Genomic DNA, 15,856 nt, shown 5'->3' with positions numbered 1-15,856 from the left:
CCTGAGGACTACCTCTCTGCCAAATTTCAAGTAATTCTGTTCAGCCGTTCGGGCTGTAGCTGTGTCTAAAGGTCCTATGGAAAAATGCATGGGGAAAACGCGTTTTGGGACCCCCCTTTTTTCTCAGCCCCCGCTTGACGAATCCCCCCCGAGACTTTCAGGGTAGGAGCGGAGCGTAGCGCCCCATTAGTTTTGAAAATTACGCGAGGATTCGTCGACCGGCGCAAAAGTTATTCCAAATAGAATGTTGCGGTTTTCCTATGGAAAGAGGGTCCTAACTATAACTACCTACTGGCGACCGCCAGTAGGTAATATATATATATATATATATATTATCTACTGGCGGTCGCCAGTAGATAGTTATAGTTAGGACCGTGTTTCCATAGGAAATCTCAAAATTCTATTTTGAATAACTTTGGCGCCGGTTGACGCATCCTCGTGAAATTTTCAAAACTAATGGGGCGCTCCACTCAGCTCGTACCCTGAAAGTCTTGGGGTGATTCGTCAAGCGGGGGCCGAGAAAAAAAGGGGGGTCCCAAAACGCGTTTTCCCCATGCATTTTTCCATAGGACCTTTAGACGCAGCTACAGCCCGAACGACTGAACAGAATTACGTGAAATTTGGCAGAGAGGTAGCCATAAGGTCAAGGAAGTGCCTTTTGCAGGTCTGGTGTAAATCTGTTCAGTATTTCCTGAGAAAATAGCATTTAAAAGCATATCAATATCTATACGCGCGCAGGGTGCGCGCACCGTGCGCGCACCGTGCGAGCACCCTAACGTGCGCGAGCGTAATTCTGATTGGTGGTTACATGTTAGTCAACGTTCGAATCGGTCAAAATCAGGAAGTGTCGGCCGCCACTTTGTTTGTTTTCAGTGCGAGAGTGAAAAAGGAAGGAGGCGAACGTGAAAAGTGGGCAGGGTAGAGAGTTCCTGACCCCCTAGCCTTTGTCAGGGGGTCCCTGAAGGACCCCGAAGGCAGAACATGTTTTTTTTTTTTTTTTTTAAATCGCGGGGGTGCGCGCACCGTGCACGGTGAAAAACCAAAAAAAAATCGCGGGGTAGTTTATTGTAAAATAAATATATAAAAAAAAAAAATAATACATAAATAAATTAGCATTTAAAAAACCGTACAAATTCACTGAAAAAACCATAGGTTTCACACACGTTATAGTTAGGAATTAGCATTTAAAAAACCTTGCAAATTCACTTAAAAAACCATAGGTTTCACACACGTTATAGTTAGGAATTAACATTTAAAAAACCTTGCAAATTCACTTAAAAAACCATAGGTTTCACACATGTTATAGTTAGGTGCATATTTCACTCGTAAAAAACCAATGAAATTCCCCCGTTATAGTTAGTTCAGATAACTATAACTCGCGCGACCGCCACTCTATCACAAGGATGATGTCATCAGTGATGTCATGAGTGATGCCACTGACCATGTCATGAGTGATGTAATATGTGACGTCATGAGCAGTGGATTGCGGGCGCGCGAGTTATAGTTATCTGAACTAACTATAACGGGGGAATTTCATTGGTTTTTTACGAGTGAAATATGCACCTAACTATAACATGTGTGAAACCTATGGTTTTTTAAGTGAATTTTTATGAACAAAACTATATAGGAAACAATTTATAAAAAGATAATATACAAGCAATCAAACACTTCTTATGTGTACCCCCATTGGTCAAATATGACTACTAGTAGACCTATCTTTCATTAAATCTCTTTATTTCTTGTTGTTTTTATCTTTTTTTATCTTTTTTTACAGTTGAGGGTCATTTCATTTTTGTTATTTCTTTATAGCCCTTCTTTGTACACATTTATTATCGTCATCATTATATCATTTCATATCCATTTAGACAATTGTATTTATACTACACATTTAAATACCAAAAAGAGAAACAAAAAGAAAGAACAGAGGGTAATCATCAGTTATGGCTAGTGTTAGATCTACGCGCGTTTCGGCGTTCAGCCTTCCTCAGGTGGCCATAATTTTGATAACTCCTACAATAAGAGAAACACAAACTATAATTGCTTGTACATATCAACTCATGTTCAAGTGTACATTTATAATTCCAAAAAAGCTTTCTTTATATACAGCTATCTACAAACATACATCAATCATAATTTTATACATATTCCTGTACATATTATTTACAAAAAATCAACAAATCAATATCATCCATTTCCAATTCACATTACAGGTCTACAATGTTATATATAGCCCAAGACGGAGCCTGTGCAAAAGGATCTTGAAATACCATAATTTGCATGTAGGTGACTAAACCCCATCAGTTTATCTCAAACGGTTAAACCACCCCATCTATCATTTTCGTAATTAATCTTGTATTTTTATATATAATCCAAATATGTAGGCCTTAACTAAAATATTCTAACTTAATGTTCACCATAGTGCAGAATCATTATGTTTCTCATCGCCTAATTTTGGTTCTACCCAAGTAGCTATCAACGAAAAGCGGGTTCATTCAATTTCTATTACCTCGCTATGTATATAACCGTATTAACGTGTTGTCCTTGTTACCTTGTTTTTTGTATATATGCCGCTTACTGATTTCAACTGGAGATGGGTTTAAAAGAGTTCTCCCTCCTTATATAAGGATGTCTTATTGTTTCGAAGAATTATGGGACGTATTAGTGACACCGATTCTAAAACAGATGAGAACAGAAACAATACAAACATTTTAAGGGGTGACACCTTATCTATGATACGGGCCTGCAATAATTATCCAAGTGAATATAGCACTTGCTAACTTACTCACGAGTCTTCACGTAATTCAAATGTTTGACGGTTAACTGTTCCCGCCAGACTAGAGGCGTGTCGATAAATGCTCACTTTTCAAATTAAGTTACCACGCCATCTGAAAGAAAGCGCAATGTCAATATTTCTTTAAATTTCCGCCTCGTCATGGAGATGTCACTAACTACTGCAAAGAACTTGTAGTTTTTATATAATACTTACTGGAAAGCATTCACGTATCACGAGCATTCAGTAATGAGGCTATCCCACCAGATTCAAAGCGTGTAAGTAAAACACTCGTTTTCTAAAGATGCAACAACGCGTGTCGATAACAGCTCACTTTTCGAATTATGTTACCACGCCATCTGAAAGAAAGCGCAATATCAATATTTCTTTAAATTACCACCTCGTCATGAGGGTGTCAATCACTACTGCAAAGAACTTGTTGTTTTTATATAGTACTTACTGGAGAGCACTAACGTGACACGAGCATTCAGTAATGAGGTTATCCCACCAGATTCAAAGCGTGTCAGTAAACCACTCGTTTTCTACAGACGCAACAGCGTCATCTGAAAGAAAACATACACCATGATGACCACCTTCAAACGTCGCAGGTTCAAGAGGGAGATACCACTATGCTCGCTTCAGAATAGAGGATCGACCCACACTTACCAGGTCATCGTCATCCTCATTTCGTCCAGGTTCGGAAAATCGCGTCGACACAAAGACGATACCATTTGTCGACTAGCTTACTATATACCATAATCCTTTCTACTATTGGTCAGTTTTGATCTGGCTTGACCAATGGCCCGCTTTCAAAGGTTAATGTTCATTTGTAAGTTAAAGGCGTAGATACACGCCACTACCTTGTATGCGATCGCAGTGATAATCAAAACAAGCGGTAGTATCGACACAGACTAGAAACAGGGAGGGTAAGGCCAATGAAATCCTAACAGATGGGAAATTTGTTAAACCCATATACCTATTGTTACTTTAATCATGCGTATTATATGAGTATATGCATGATAATACTTTGCATCCACATTCTTGACAAATACTCAATAGATTAACCCTATCGTAGTCAGAGAATCTAAATACAGCCACTCATAAATTGATGCAGATGTCCTGTCATCACGTACGGTATAGAGCAACCTGTCATGTTGTTTCCTTTCGGATTCAAGCCCATCAGAAAGACATCAGGTATTATAACGAATCGCTTGACTCCATGGAATCTCATTGTTTAGACCCCTTTTATATGTGTCCAGAGAGAATATCCAATAAACCTCTCTCCTTTTGCGGATCTCCATGCCTTGGGTTCCACTGATATTGACTTTCTCTAGAATTAACCATCGGATGTCCTCTATGGTGTGATTGAAGTCAATAAAGTGCTGCACCAAAGGTGCCTGTAATTTTTTCGTTCTGATAGCAGACCTATGTTCTGTTAGGCGGGTCGCCATTGATCTAGATGTTTCACCCACATAGGTCTTGTTACAGGGACATAGAACTGCATATATTATATTGGTGGTTTTGCAGTTCGTTAAACCTTGCAGCTCTATTTGAACTCAATTGATGGAATATTGTTTTACCTCTAAAGCAGAGTTGCAAGCAAGGCAAGACATACATCTGTAGTTTCCTTTGAGAACGGGCAATCCTCCAATCGTGGTTTGTATGGAGGTGGTTGTGCGCTTTTGCATCCGGGACCTTGTTATTAGATCCTTCAGGTTCTTGTTTTTCCGATACGCAAACATGGGTTTTGGCAGGGGATTCAATTCATTTCTTGTGGCATTAAGAATATGCCAGTTCGAATTAACGATCTGGCGCACAGACTCATTCATGGTCGAATGCCTCATTACCATTACCAAGCGGTTTTGTTCTTTAGGTGCTTTCTTACTTAACAAGCATTGGCGGTCAAAATAGCGTGCTCGTTTAAAGGAGTCATGCACCAATCTTTTCAGGTAGCCTCTAGCTATAAATTTGGCTTTCATAATCTCTGACTGCTTATCAAAGTCCACTAGATTAGTGCAATTTCTCCGAAGACGAAGGAATTGTCCAAAAGGGATAGTTGTTTTTTGTGTTCTAGGATGATAACTAGAAAAGTGTAAGAGCGTGTTCCTTGCCGTGGGTTTGGTGAACAGATCCACCACTAGTTGTTGCCCATTAGATTTAATGGTTACGTCTAGGAATTCAACATTACATTTGTTACTGACAGCTACAAAGCGGATATTCGTGTCACAAAGGTTTAACCAAGAGATAAATTCCGCTAGATCATCCTCTGCCCCGTTCCAAATGTAGAAGACATCGTCTATGAATCTAGACCAACTGGTGATGGATTCACTGAATGGTGCCACGTCGTTCTAGATAAATTTATGTTCGTACTGTGCCATGAAAATGTTTGCCACCGTTGGGGCACAAGAAGCCCCCATGCTTACTCCCTGGGTTTGTTGGTATAAAGACCCATTAAATTCGAAGGTGTTTTCTTGGAGTATGATATGAAGACATTCCAGTATGAATTGAGCCGGGCAATCAATTTCATAGGTCTCAATGAACCATCTCACAGCTTCTAGTGCTGCTACTTGCGGGATATTGCTGTACAGGGCCTCTATGTCCATCGTGACCAGAAGTTGTGATGACTGATTAAAACTGATTTGTTCAATTTTATTGATGATATCGGACGTGTCTCTTATATAGGATTTTATTTTAGAGACATGAGGACGTAATATGGCATCAACATATTTAGATAGTGCCTCTGTGGCTGATCCGATGGTGGTTACAATTGGCCTGTACGGTGGATTTGCAACGCTTTTATGGATCTTAGGAATCCCATATATCGAGGCCATCTTGGGCTTGGCTACATTCAGGAAAGTCCATTCTTGTTCACAAATAGCCCCCTCTTCCAGGGCTTTTTTAGTCAAATCCCTTATCAGTCTAGATACCCTTTTGGTGGGGTCAATACTTATGGGGGTATAGTGGTTTCTGTCAGACAACATTGTAGTCATCTTAGTGACGTATTGGTCTGTGTCCATTACCACTATACCCCCACCCTTATCACAGCCTTTAATGGTAATATCCTTGTTGTTTTTAAGAGTGGCTAGGGCTTGGTGTTCCTCCCGAGGTATATTGTATTTGGGCGCTGGAATAAATTTAGTGGCTGCCGTGATTTTATTGAACACCACATGTGCAAGGTTTTTTAAATGCTAATTCCCAACTATAACGTGTGTGAAACCTATGGGTTTTTCAGTGAATATATATATATATATATATATATATATATATATATATATATATATATATATATATATATTCTTTACATATATTCTAGGCTAAAAAGATTTTCCCATATATACAAAGGTAGGCCTGGGCTTGTACCCAGTATTCACACTATACAAGACTACACCTTTAACATAAAACTTATACGCACTGATTACAAATCTTCCTATTCTCCCACCATTTCTATTACATGTTCTACTCTTTCCATTGTCTCCCTGATATGAATGTTCGTTTGCTCACCACGTCAGACATTGTCCAATACCATGGATTTCTGTATGGGACATTGTAAGGTTCTTTGACACACATATAGCCACCATCGCGGAGTAATGATTGGTGCACCTATACTGATCTGTTTCTGATGCTTATTGATACGAATGCACAGTTGGGACCACACTTAAGCCACACAGTAAGAATGTATCAATTGTACCCAGATGTATGGGCTTATACTCTGTTTTTATATATGTCTTCCAGCCCTGAGGAAGTCGCGGGTCTCTTGTCCCGATCGACGAAACACGTGTTGGCTGGAGTCTCAACAAGAAAACATTAAAACTACTCATATATGCCATGCTTGTTTCCTTACTATGAGTTATTAACTGTTTACACTGTTTGTATGTGTGCCAGGGCTTGATAAGAGTCAAAAGCCTTATTCGCTTTTAGGGACGCAATTGCCAGGGAGACTCCCCCAGCCCATCCGCCGCTGCTATACCACTGTATAAGCACTGGAGATTCAATTTGGTGGACCTGTGTTGCATAAATCTGTTCTGGTCCGGATGGATCAAACCTGATATACCTCCCTGCGTTCTGTGCGACAGGACCTTAGCCTGGGCTTTCCTATCTGCATTAAGTAGAAAGATCGATCTATATGAGTCCCAATGGTCTTGGGGCTTGCCTGCTTTGGGGATCAGAACAATAGTCGCAGAGCGGAGATCTCTCATCAGCTCCCCTCTCGTATACATCTCATGTAAGGGGCCTGCAATTATACCCTCCATCTATTTAAAAAAAATCAGCTGGAAGTCTATTTGGACCCGGGGTCCTCCAAGCATGAAGCTGCACGAGTGCCAGAATTATTACCTTTTTTTTTTTTTTTTTTTTTTTAAATGTGTTTTTATTACTTTTTGAAATTGTACAATGTTACAATATTTCAGTACACCGTAGACAGTGTTATTAACATGCATTTGTAATTTGACAGTAGAATTTCACTTGTAGCAACATTCCAACAATGCACATCTAGATTAACTAGTAATACATTATCAATTCGGTGATACTTCTTCCTAGTTTAACTTAGGCAGCCTGAGGGCTTGAAAATTAGACTGCTTATAACACAACATTAATATAAACCAAAGGGAACCTCATATTGACTCCTGCGTGAAATAATAACTTTTCTGGTTTCTTGTAGTAACACAATGCATGTTTAATGTCTAGTAGCTACTGGTACTCGCTGCTCGCCAGTATCCTAACCTTGGGTATGTTTTGACTGGAATATTCCCATCTTGGATCATTTATGCCACACATTGGTCACTCTTCATGTTCTATATGAATCGGCTTGGATAGTAGTGAGTCATAGGCTGTGCACTTGTCCCTGCACTTACATGTCAGAGCTGGTTAGTAACCCGGGGCATGTGATCTGGTTATGCTACTCAGGTCTCGGACATATCTCTGTCAGGGGAGCGAGTGGGGCCGATAGCCTGGTTCTGCCATATGGTGCAAAAGTCCGCCAGGATCGCGTCCCAGCATCCTGCGAGTGGCTGCTTACGGATCCCTATCGCATCGTCTCCACGCAATGCTATACTCTCTGCCTGTGCCCAGCAGAGCAGCGACTGAAACCAGGCCTTCTCCGCAGGAGGGTCAGGCTACTTCCAACGCCTCGTGATCAGCCGTTTGGCCACTATCGGGCCTAGATCTATATAACGTGATGTCACTTAATGCTTGTTAGTTCTTCTGTACAAACCCAGTACACACATATCCCAGGTCCAACTTAAGGTGCGTTCCGTACATTGCGCTAGAGTCGTGGTGACTATTCTCCAGTATTGATGTATGCCCGGGCAGGACCAGACCATGTGAAGTAAGTCAGCCCCGATTTTGCCGCACCGCGGGCAACTAGCATCTGTACAGTTAAAATATTTATTGATTTTGGCTGGCGTTAGATAGCCTCGGTGTACGATATAGTACTGGATAAGCTGGAATCTTGCGTTGCGGGGGATCCGTGTGGGGCCCTCAAGGATGGACGACCATTCCTGCTCGGTGCAGGGGCGTTGTAGATCTGCCTCCCAGTGAGCACGTAATAAGCTCAGTTGCAGCGCCATGTGTGTTCGCAGTGCTCCCGCAAACCATTTAACTAGGTGTCGGCCTGTACCCAATTCATGTAGGTACTGTACCACTAGGTGCGTGGGCGGTTCCTGCACTAGATTGCCCCATGTGAGCTGCAGTGTGCGTATCACCGCTGCATGTAGTAGAAACTGACCCTGTGGTAAACCCGTCTTCTGCTAGTACTTCAAAGAGTAGTAGTTGACCCTCTTTAAACAAATCACCAACTGTCAGTACCCCAGTCTCCTCCCATTGTATCAGTTCCATGCTCATGACAGTGCGGCATCGCCTGGGTGTGCCCGCGATAGGAAGGGACGGTGCATAGGAGAGCATGCTTCATGTGAGTTGTAGGCTACGCCGATAACCATAATGGGCCACATTCAGTATCACTGAGCTGGCGGTTTACCCTTCCTGCTTGGGGGAAATAGCTCAACCACATGCGAATGGGGAGGAGCCGGTTCCTGGGTCGCCAAGTCTTCCAGTTAACGTGCACTCAACCCGCGCGCCACCCATTGGAGTTGAGCAGCAAGCTAGTATTGCTCCATATTCGGCAATGAAAGGCCACCACAGGCTGTTGAGGGATACATTTTGGACATGGCCACTCTACTACGTGACATGCCCCAAATAAACTTCCTCAGATCCGTTTGAAGAGCCTTAAACAGCGGCGGTCTAATACAGGATGGCAGATTTACAAAGTAATACAACAGGCGTGGGAGCACCACCATTTTTATTAGTGCAATTCTGCCCATGGCTGTTAATGGAAGTGTGCTTCAAAATGTCATATGTGCTCTCGCCGCTGTAATGGCGCGTACTAGGTTGACTTCATGGAGATCCGTCGGGTCCCTATAGATATGCAGTCCCAAGTACCGAAAGGGCGACAGCTGCCACTGTACCAGTCTGTCATCTATAAAGAGCTGCGGGTTCGGGATGGTGGCTGTGAAGGGGTATAGGCAGGACTTGTCCCAGTTTACCCGGAGTCCCGATACGGCAGCGAATTCTAACAACGTTCGCTCCACGACCACACAGGGCAGCCAGACATCCTTCAGGTATATTAGCAGGTCGTCCGCATATAAAGACACTCCGTGTAGGCCGTCACCTAGTGGAATGCCCTATTCTTCCTGCGACGTACGCAGCGACTCGGCTAAAGGCTCGATGGCCAGCGCAAACAGCAAAGGCGACAGTGGGCAGCCCTGTTGTTGTGTGCCCCGCTCAATGGGAATCTGGTCTGACAAGTACGGGACCGTTTTGACTCTGGCAGTCGGCTGGGTATAAAGTAACCGAACAAAACCCAGGAACTCATCTCCTAAATCATATTTGCGTAGCGCAGCAAATGCCAGAATTATTACCTCTTGTGTGAGGTTGGTTTCTAACTTCAGAGCCGCAGAGCTCTATAACTACTTGCAGGGACACCCCATTGCAAATGTTTCCATTTCCAACTCTGGGACCATCAACTGGTTATCATAGAAATTCTGCAAATAGTCACCCACCATGTCCACTCTGGCGCCGCTAACCAGAACTGTCCAGCCACCCGGTGCAATAATGCTGTCAATATGACTCTGTTCCCGGCCGCCCACACTCAACCATGCCAGACGTTTCGCTGCCTTATCTCCCATTTCATATATCAGTTTCTGCTTGGCAATAGGTGCCGCTTGTGTGACCAAGGAGCAGATTTCTTCTGTTTTGGTCAAAATAGTCAGAAGGTTTACAGGCTGCTGGCCTTGCATGGTATTCCGCCTCCAGGTCCGTAAGTTCCTGCTCTACTTCTAGACACAGCTTCCTTTTGTCCTCAACCTCATCTGCAATGAGGACTCCTCGGAAGGTAGCCTTAAAGACCTCCCATCAGATCAGTGCATCCATCTCAGACCCTAAGTCTTCCTTAAAATAGTGCTCTGTTGCCTTATCCAGGCGTTACACTACCTCCTCACTTAACAAGCACCATGAAGCCGTTCTCTATTCTGACCTGCCTCTCAGTTTTGTCGTCGCTAGTATAATGCTCAGTGGCGAATGGTCTGATGTCCCCCAGACCTGACACTCTGCTTTAGCAAACCTGTGAAGGGTCGGCATTGGTGTCAGAAAGTAGTTTAGATGCGAAGGGGTATTATGTTCCCCGGAATAGTAGCAATATCCTATATCTGTACCATGCAGTGACTGGCAAACATCCCCCAGCCTCATTGCCTTTACAAATTCATCCAATTTCCCTGCATGGGGGTTGTGAGACCGCTAGGGTGGGTGGACCTATCCAGCTGAGAGCGCAGTGTCATACTGAAGTCTCCCCCAGTGATAGTCAACACCTGAGGAAGGTCACAAATTAATTGGCCCAGGAGTTGCAGGGTTTCCGGTTTTAGTCCCAGAGGAACGTACATATTAATCAATGCCATGAATTCCCCCCCTCCCACTTCCACCGTGTAGCAGCCGCGGTCATCTGAGCGTGTTTGCGTCACCTGGAATGGATTTTTTTTTTTCTTTTTTCAAAGGTGTTTTTATTTGTTATTGATTATCAAACAGAGGAAGAAAAGAACATGCGACAGTCACGCACAACTTCCCTTGCAGGGGGTACGCAAAATATGAGGGGAGACCGTAGAGAGTAAAGAGTGTCCAGTCCTACGGCCCTGCCAATCAACAAGCCACAAAAATACAGGGAGTCCAAATCCAAGCCATAAAGACAAAGCTAGTAGAGGAGCCCAGCTCCCGCTCATCGTTAAGGCTCAGCAGAGTTCAAGCTACTGGGGCCGGTCACTCCAAAGCTAGCACGATCAGGCTCCCCCCTCCGCCGTTCAGGGGTGCCACAATGTACCAAATCCAAAAAGGAAACCCCCCTCACCCCAATTACCCCCCCCCCCCCCCCAGTGGTGGTAGCTCTCAGTCATACTTACTACAATCCTCTGCCAACACTCATACCTGAAACAGATGGAGGTCTTGAACCGAGGGTGGACACACCGCTGCCGGTAATCCCTTGGAAAGAAAGCGAACCAATGATCCCCAACGGAAAATGAAATTCTTAAAGTTCCCCAGAAAGATGTCCGCCATCCGTTCCATGCTCAACAACTTCCACAATCTCGCATGCCACAAAGAGAGCGCCGGGGCCTCCCTTTTCTTCCAGGCCGCCGCCAGGGTTATCTTGGCCGCCCCCATACAAAGCCAGAGGATCTTTTTGTCCGCCCGTGTCTGATGTTCGAGGAGTGGATCCCGAAGGCCCAACAACACTTTAGCCAATGAGGCCACGATCGGGTACCCCAGGATCTCCTTAATATGGGACAAGATCTCTTCCCAGTAGGGGCAGATGATCGGGCAGTCCCACCAGATATGGCGAAAGTCCCCCAGCAGACCACAGCCCCTCCAACATCTGTCCGAGTTAGGGAAGATGCGGTGTAACTTGGCGGGGGAGAGGTACCAGTCCATCATGGTCTTGAGATGTGCCTCCCGCAGTTCCACCGAGTGATTATGCTTGCCCATGTCCCTCCACAAGTGGGACCACTCTTCACCCGTGATGGCGCGACCAAGGATGTCCTCCCATAGGCCCATGTAGCGCGGTCTTGGGGAGATAGCAGTGGCCAAGAGGTGGCTGTAAATAAAGGAAATGGCACCGCGCATGGTCGAGGTGCGGGAAAGAAAGGCCTCAAAGGGGGTGGGCGGCCTAGTCGCCGCTTCTCGAACTGACGAGGACATTGCCCAGTGCAGCATTTGAGTGTGGCGGAACTGTTCCGACTGGGGGACCCCATAATCCCGCTCACAATTGGCAAATGTTAGCGGGGCATAGCCATGAAACAGATGCGAGGCAGCCCCCTTCTCTCCAGGCATCAAAAGGCCCCTCTCGCAGTGCAGGCGGGAAGGCCGGGTTGAAGTGTATGGGCGTAAAGGGCGACGGGAACGTAGTCCACCGCTCATCTCCTGAAACCGAATCCCAGACCTTAAGGGTGGTACCGGTAGGTGTGCTGATGTACGCATTCTTGGGCCTATCGCCCTTAGGCTTCCACACCAAGTCCCATATCGTTCGCCCCGCCACACTTCTATCCATGTGCAGCCAGTGTTTCTCCGAGAGGGGTTGGGTCCATTCCACCAATATCCTCAGTTGCGCTGCCTTGCAATAGAGGTGCAGGTCCGGAAGGCCCACTCCACCCTCCCCTCGAGGGCGCCGGAGATTGGCAAAGGAAAATCTAGCCCGTTCCCCTTGCCAAACGGAGCGTAAGAGTCTTTATGCGACGAAAGAAATCACTGTCCAAGACAATAGGGAGAGCCTGGAATAAATATAAAAGCTTCGGGAGGAGCACATTCCAAGTTCCAAGTAGGGTAACAGGCATTACGTCCCCCAGCTCCTCCAGGCCCCCCCCATACAAAGTACATCAGTCGTCTCGCCACACCACAGCAGCCCCTCATCCCTCCACCTCGCCCAGAACTGAAGTCCCCTCCGAGCAGGCCACAAAACCCACCCCACGCTGCTAGACAACCCACATCCACCCTCCCCAGCCCCCCCTCAGTCCCCCCGCAAGTCGCGACCCACACACACCTCCCCCAGGCAACAGCTGACAACCACCACTGACCCCTCCCCACCCCGCCCCCACCCAACTCCCCCACGTTTCCTCTTCCCTCTCCCAAGACCACCCCAACAAGGACCCAAAGAAGGACAAAATGCAAAGGATAAAAGAACAAACAGACCCCAAAAAGAGAGAAACAATAGAACTAATAGTTCCACAGCGAGGGCTAGTGTTGAGACCCTCAGAGAGCGGGGTCCCAGGTAACAGTCGGTGTCCCAATCGCTCTCCAGCCCGGGGCGTCTTCCCCAAAAGTACATAATTACCCACGGTACCTGAATGGAGGGGGGCCGTCCCTCCGACGCCAAACAGCCTTCCCTTTACGCTCAAGCAGCCGACGAGCTGTCCTGAGCCGGCGCCACTGTCACATTCACCACGGAGGCCACTGCACCATTTCTTTCTTGCTGGCTGGCCGTGGGATCCGGCCTATTCTGCGCCGCGGGTCGCCCCACTCTTTGCCAGGAGGAAGAGCGCCGTCGTCGCCGCGATGGTGAGCGTCCATCCCTCGGAGAAGGGCCAGCATCGTCCAACCCAAGGAGGTCCTTAGCAGCCTGCAGGGATCTAAGTTGGACCAGTCTATTCTGCCATCTGAAGATGAGGCGAAAGGGATGGCCCCAGGAGTACACCACGTTATGGTCGTGCAGGAATGTCGTCACTGGCTTAAAGGCGCGCCTCTTCTGTAGCGTTGACGCCGCCAGATCCTGGAATAGTTGGGGGTGATGATCTCTGAATAGCAAATCGGTGATACCCCTCGCCTTCCGAAGAATACGCTCCTTGAGCTGAAAATCCTGTACGCAGACTAGGATGTCCGGAGGAGGAGCCCCCATACCTCTTGGCAGACCCACTCTATGGACCCTGTCCATCCTGACCTGGTGGAGATAGTCCTCGCCCAGGATCTGCAAAAAGAGAGCTTCCACATAGCCACGCAGGTCTCCCGCCTCTCCATCCCAGGGCACCGCGCGAATGCGGATGTTGTTCCAGCGAGACCGGTTTTCTAGGTCCTCCACATGGGCCTGGAGATCTAGGTTCTGCTCCGTCAGTCTAAGCACATCCTGGTGGAGCTGATGCACGTTGCCCTCCAGACCCAGATCATGCTCCTCCAGCGTTGCCACCCGCTCGCCGATGCCATCTACCTGCCTCCTCACCTCTCTGAGATCCGAGGTGAGCCGGGAGCGGAGCTGCGAGATGTCCTCTTTGATGGCAGAGAAGAGCTCCAGCATAAAGGCCTTGGTGGCCTCATCGTCCCTCTGCCGGGGGAAGCGCTGGCTCCCGGTGGCGTCGTCGGCCGCGCACCCCTCGGAGGCCCCTCCCTGCCCGGCTTTTCCTTGCGGGGCTTGTTAGACATTGCGTCCGGTACGGTGGCTATAGTCCGTGCAAGACCGTAGGCAGACTGCACCACTCTCGGCCTGACGCCCTCGCCCTCGCGCTGGGTAGGCCCTCCTCTACTCCTCCACTGGCGCAGTCGCGAGCCCAGAGCCCCGGTCCAGTGGCCCCACTCCGCACCGCACCTCAGATCTTCCTCCTCAGATGCTCGCGATGGAGGCAGGGCGCGACTGTCCCCCCCTTCTGCGATCAGGCCCACATCCGCTCAATACCAGTCCGCTTCGTCTGGGCAGTCAGCAGCACCAGAGGTGCCCATCACTCAACCCCATGGGCCCCCTGGCCCAGATATAATCCACTGGGGCGGGGAGCTCTCCGGGGGGGGGGGCCAGCGACAATCAGGGAGGCAGATCAGAACTCACCCCAGCGGGGGCTACCCAGCCACGTGCTCAACTCGGGGGATCACACCTCACCCCTGCGGGTCCCCAGCGTGGCACACAGTAGCAAGGTGAGCCTCCAACAGGCCACCAACACCCCAGGGCAGGTGGCACCCCCCCAGCGACAGCTCACCGCGGGCCCGGCTAGTCCGGCCCACTCGACGTAACTCTGCAACTCTGCGCGGGCGGGGCCTCTGCTCAGCCCGTCCACCTCAGGCCTCCGGGCCACTCCGCTCGAGAACGGGGGGAAGGCTCAATACAGTCCCCACACCGCCCGCCGCTGGAGCAGAGGCAGGCACACCACCATATCCGCGCCGGCCAGCAGCCCCGCCGGGAGGTCACTCTGTGGAGGTCACGGTCCGGACCCGGCCCAAGCCTCCGGCCTCCGGTCCGTCCGCCTTCCTCCCCACGGCTCCTCTCACACTGCCTGCACTTCAGCGGGTCCAGCAGGGCACACTTCACCCGCGGGGGTGCCGGGTGTCGCTCTGCAGGGGTCGTTCCCCCGCTCCGCAGACAGCGGCTCCGCTACCACGGTGCTGCAGATGGCGCCGCCCCCAGCCGCGTCGCCACGCAAGGCTCCTGGCTCCTGCTGTCCGGCCACGCCACAGGCCCCAAAGCTACCGGGGGTCCTCCTCTCCGCCACCGGGTCCGCAGACCACACCGGACCTCCTCCAGTGCATCCGGAGGGAAAGGGTCAGCCAGCCGGGTCCAGGGAAGGCGCTGGACAAGGCTAAGCAATCACGGCGGCGGAGGGAGAGAAAGCACGTCCTACTCCGTCGCCATCTTAGACACGCCCCCGCTGCCCAACCCACTGAATTTGCATGTGAGCAACCTTCATTATGTGGCCTCATGGTCTTCCACACTGGGGGAATGGGTCTACCTATGTGAGGGGCTCCCGGCCCCTGCTTCTCAAGTAAGACTGCGAACACAATACCAGTCACCACAACATTAACCCAAAATCCCCTCCCTCCCTACCTTACCATGCTGCAGTCTTAAAACTGGCTGCCTCCCCCATGCATGATAGGTCAGTCACCCAACACAATCAGTAACATTGTCAGCAATAGTTCTCAACACACTCCAGTGCAGATAGCTGAGCCTATAGGGGGATCAGGTGGGCAGTTAGGGGGGGGTTGAGGGGGTTCGAGTTCACCATCTTCATCGTAAACCATTTTCTCCACCCATGATCTCCCCTGATCAGTCTCCTGGGCTTCCCACCTGTTGGGTAATTTCCACAG

The 15,856-nt window shown here is 48.3% G+C and overlaps 1 protein-coding gene and 1 long non-coding RNA gene across 2 annotated transcripts in view; both read right to left on the bottom strand.

Moving 5' to 3' along the window:
- The window catches only part of PSRC1 (proline and serine rich coiled-coil 1), a 251,207-nt gene that overhangs the window by 102,609 nt on the left and 132,742 nt on the right, over positions 1 to 15,856 (bottom strand).
- LOC146870601 (uncharacterized) lies at positions 1,735 to 5,626 on the bottom strand. The gene is made up of 4 exons (XR_014978546.1): positions 2,987 to 5,626; positions 2,783 to 2,885; positions 2,549 to 2,673; positions 1,735 to 2,010 (listed from the first exon to the last, which is right to left on the bottom strand). It is a non-coding gene; the product is annotated as an uncharacterized LOC146870601 (long non-coding RNA).

This window comes from Triturus cristatus, chromosome 1_1 (genome assembly GCF_964204655.1).
Source record: "Triturus cristatus chromosome 1_1, aTriCri1.1, whole genome shotgun sequence".
In the NCBI taxonomy this organism is placed as follows: Eukaryota; Metazoa; Chordata; class Amphibia; order Caudata; family Salamandridae; genus Triturus; species Triturus cristatus.
This window is presented reverse-complemented; position numbering and strand designations above follow the sequence as displayed.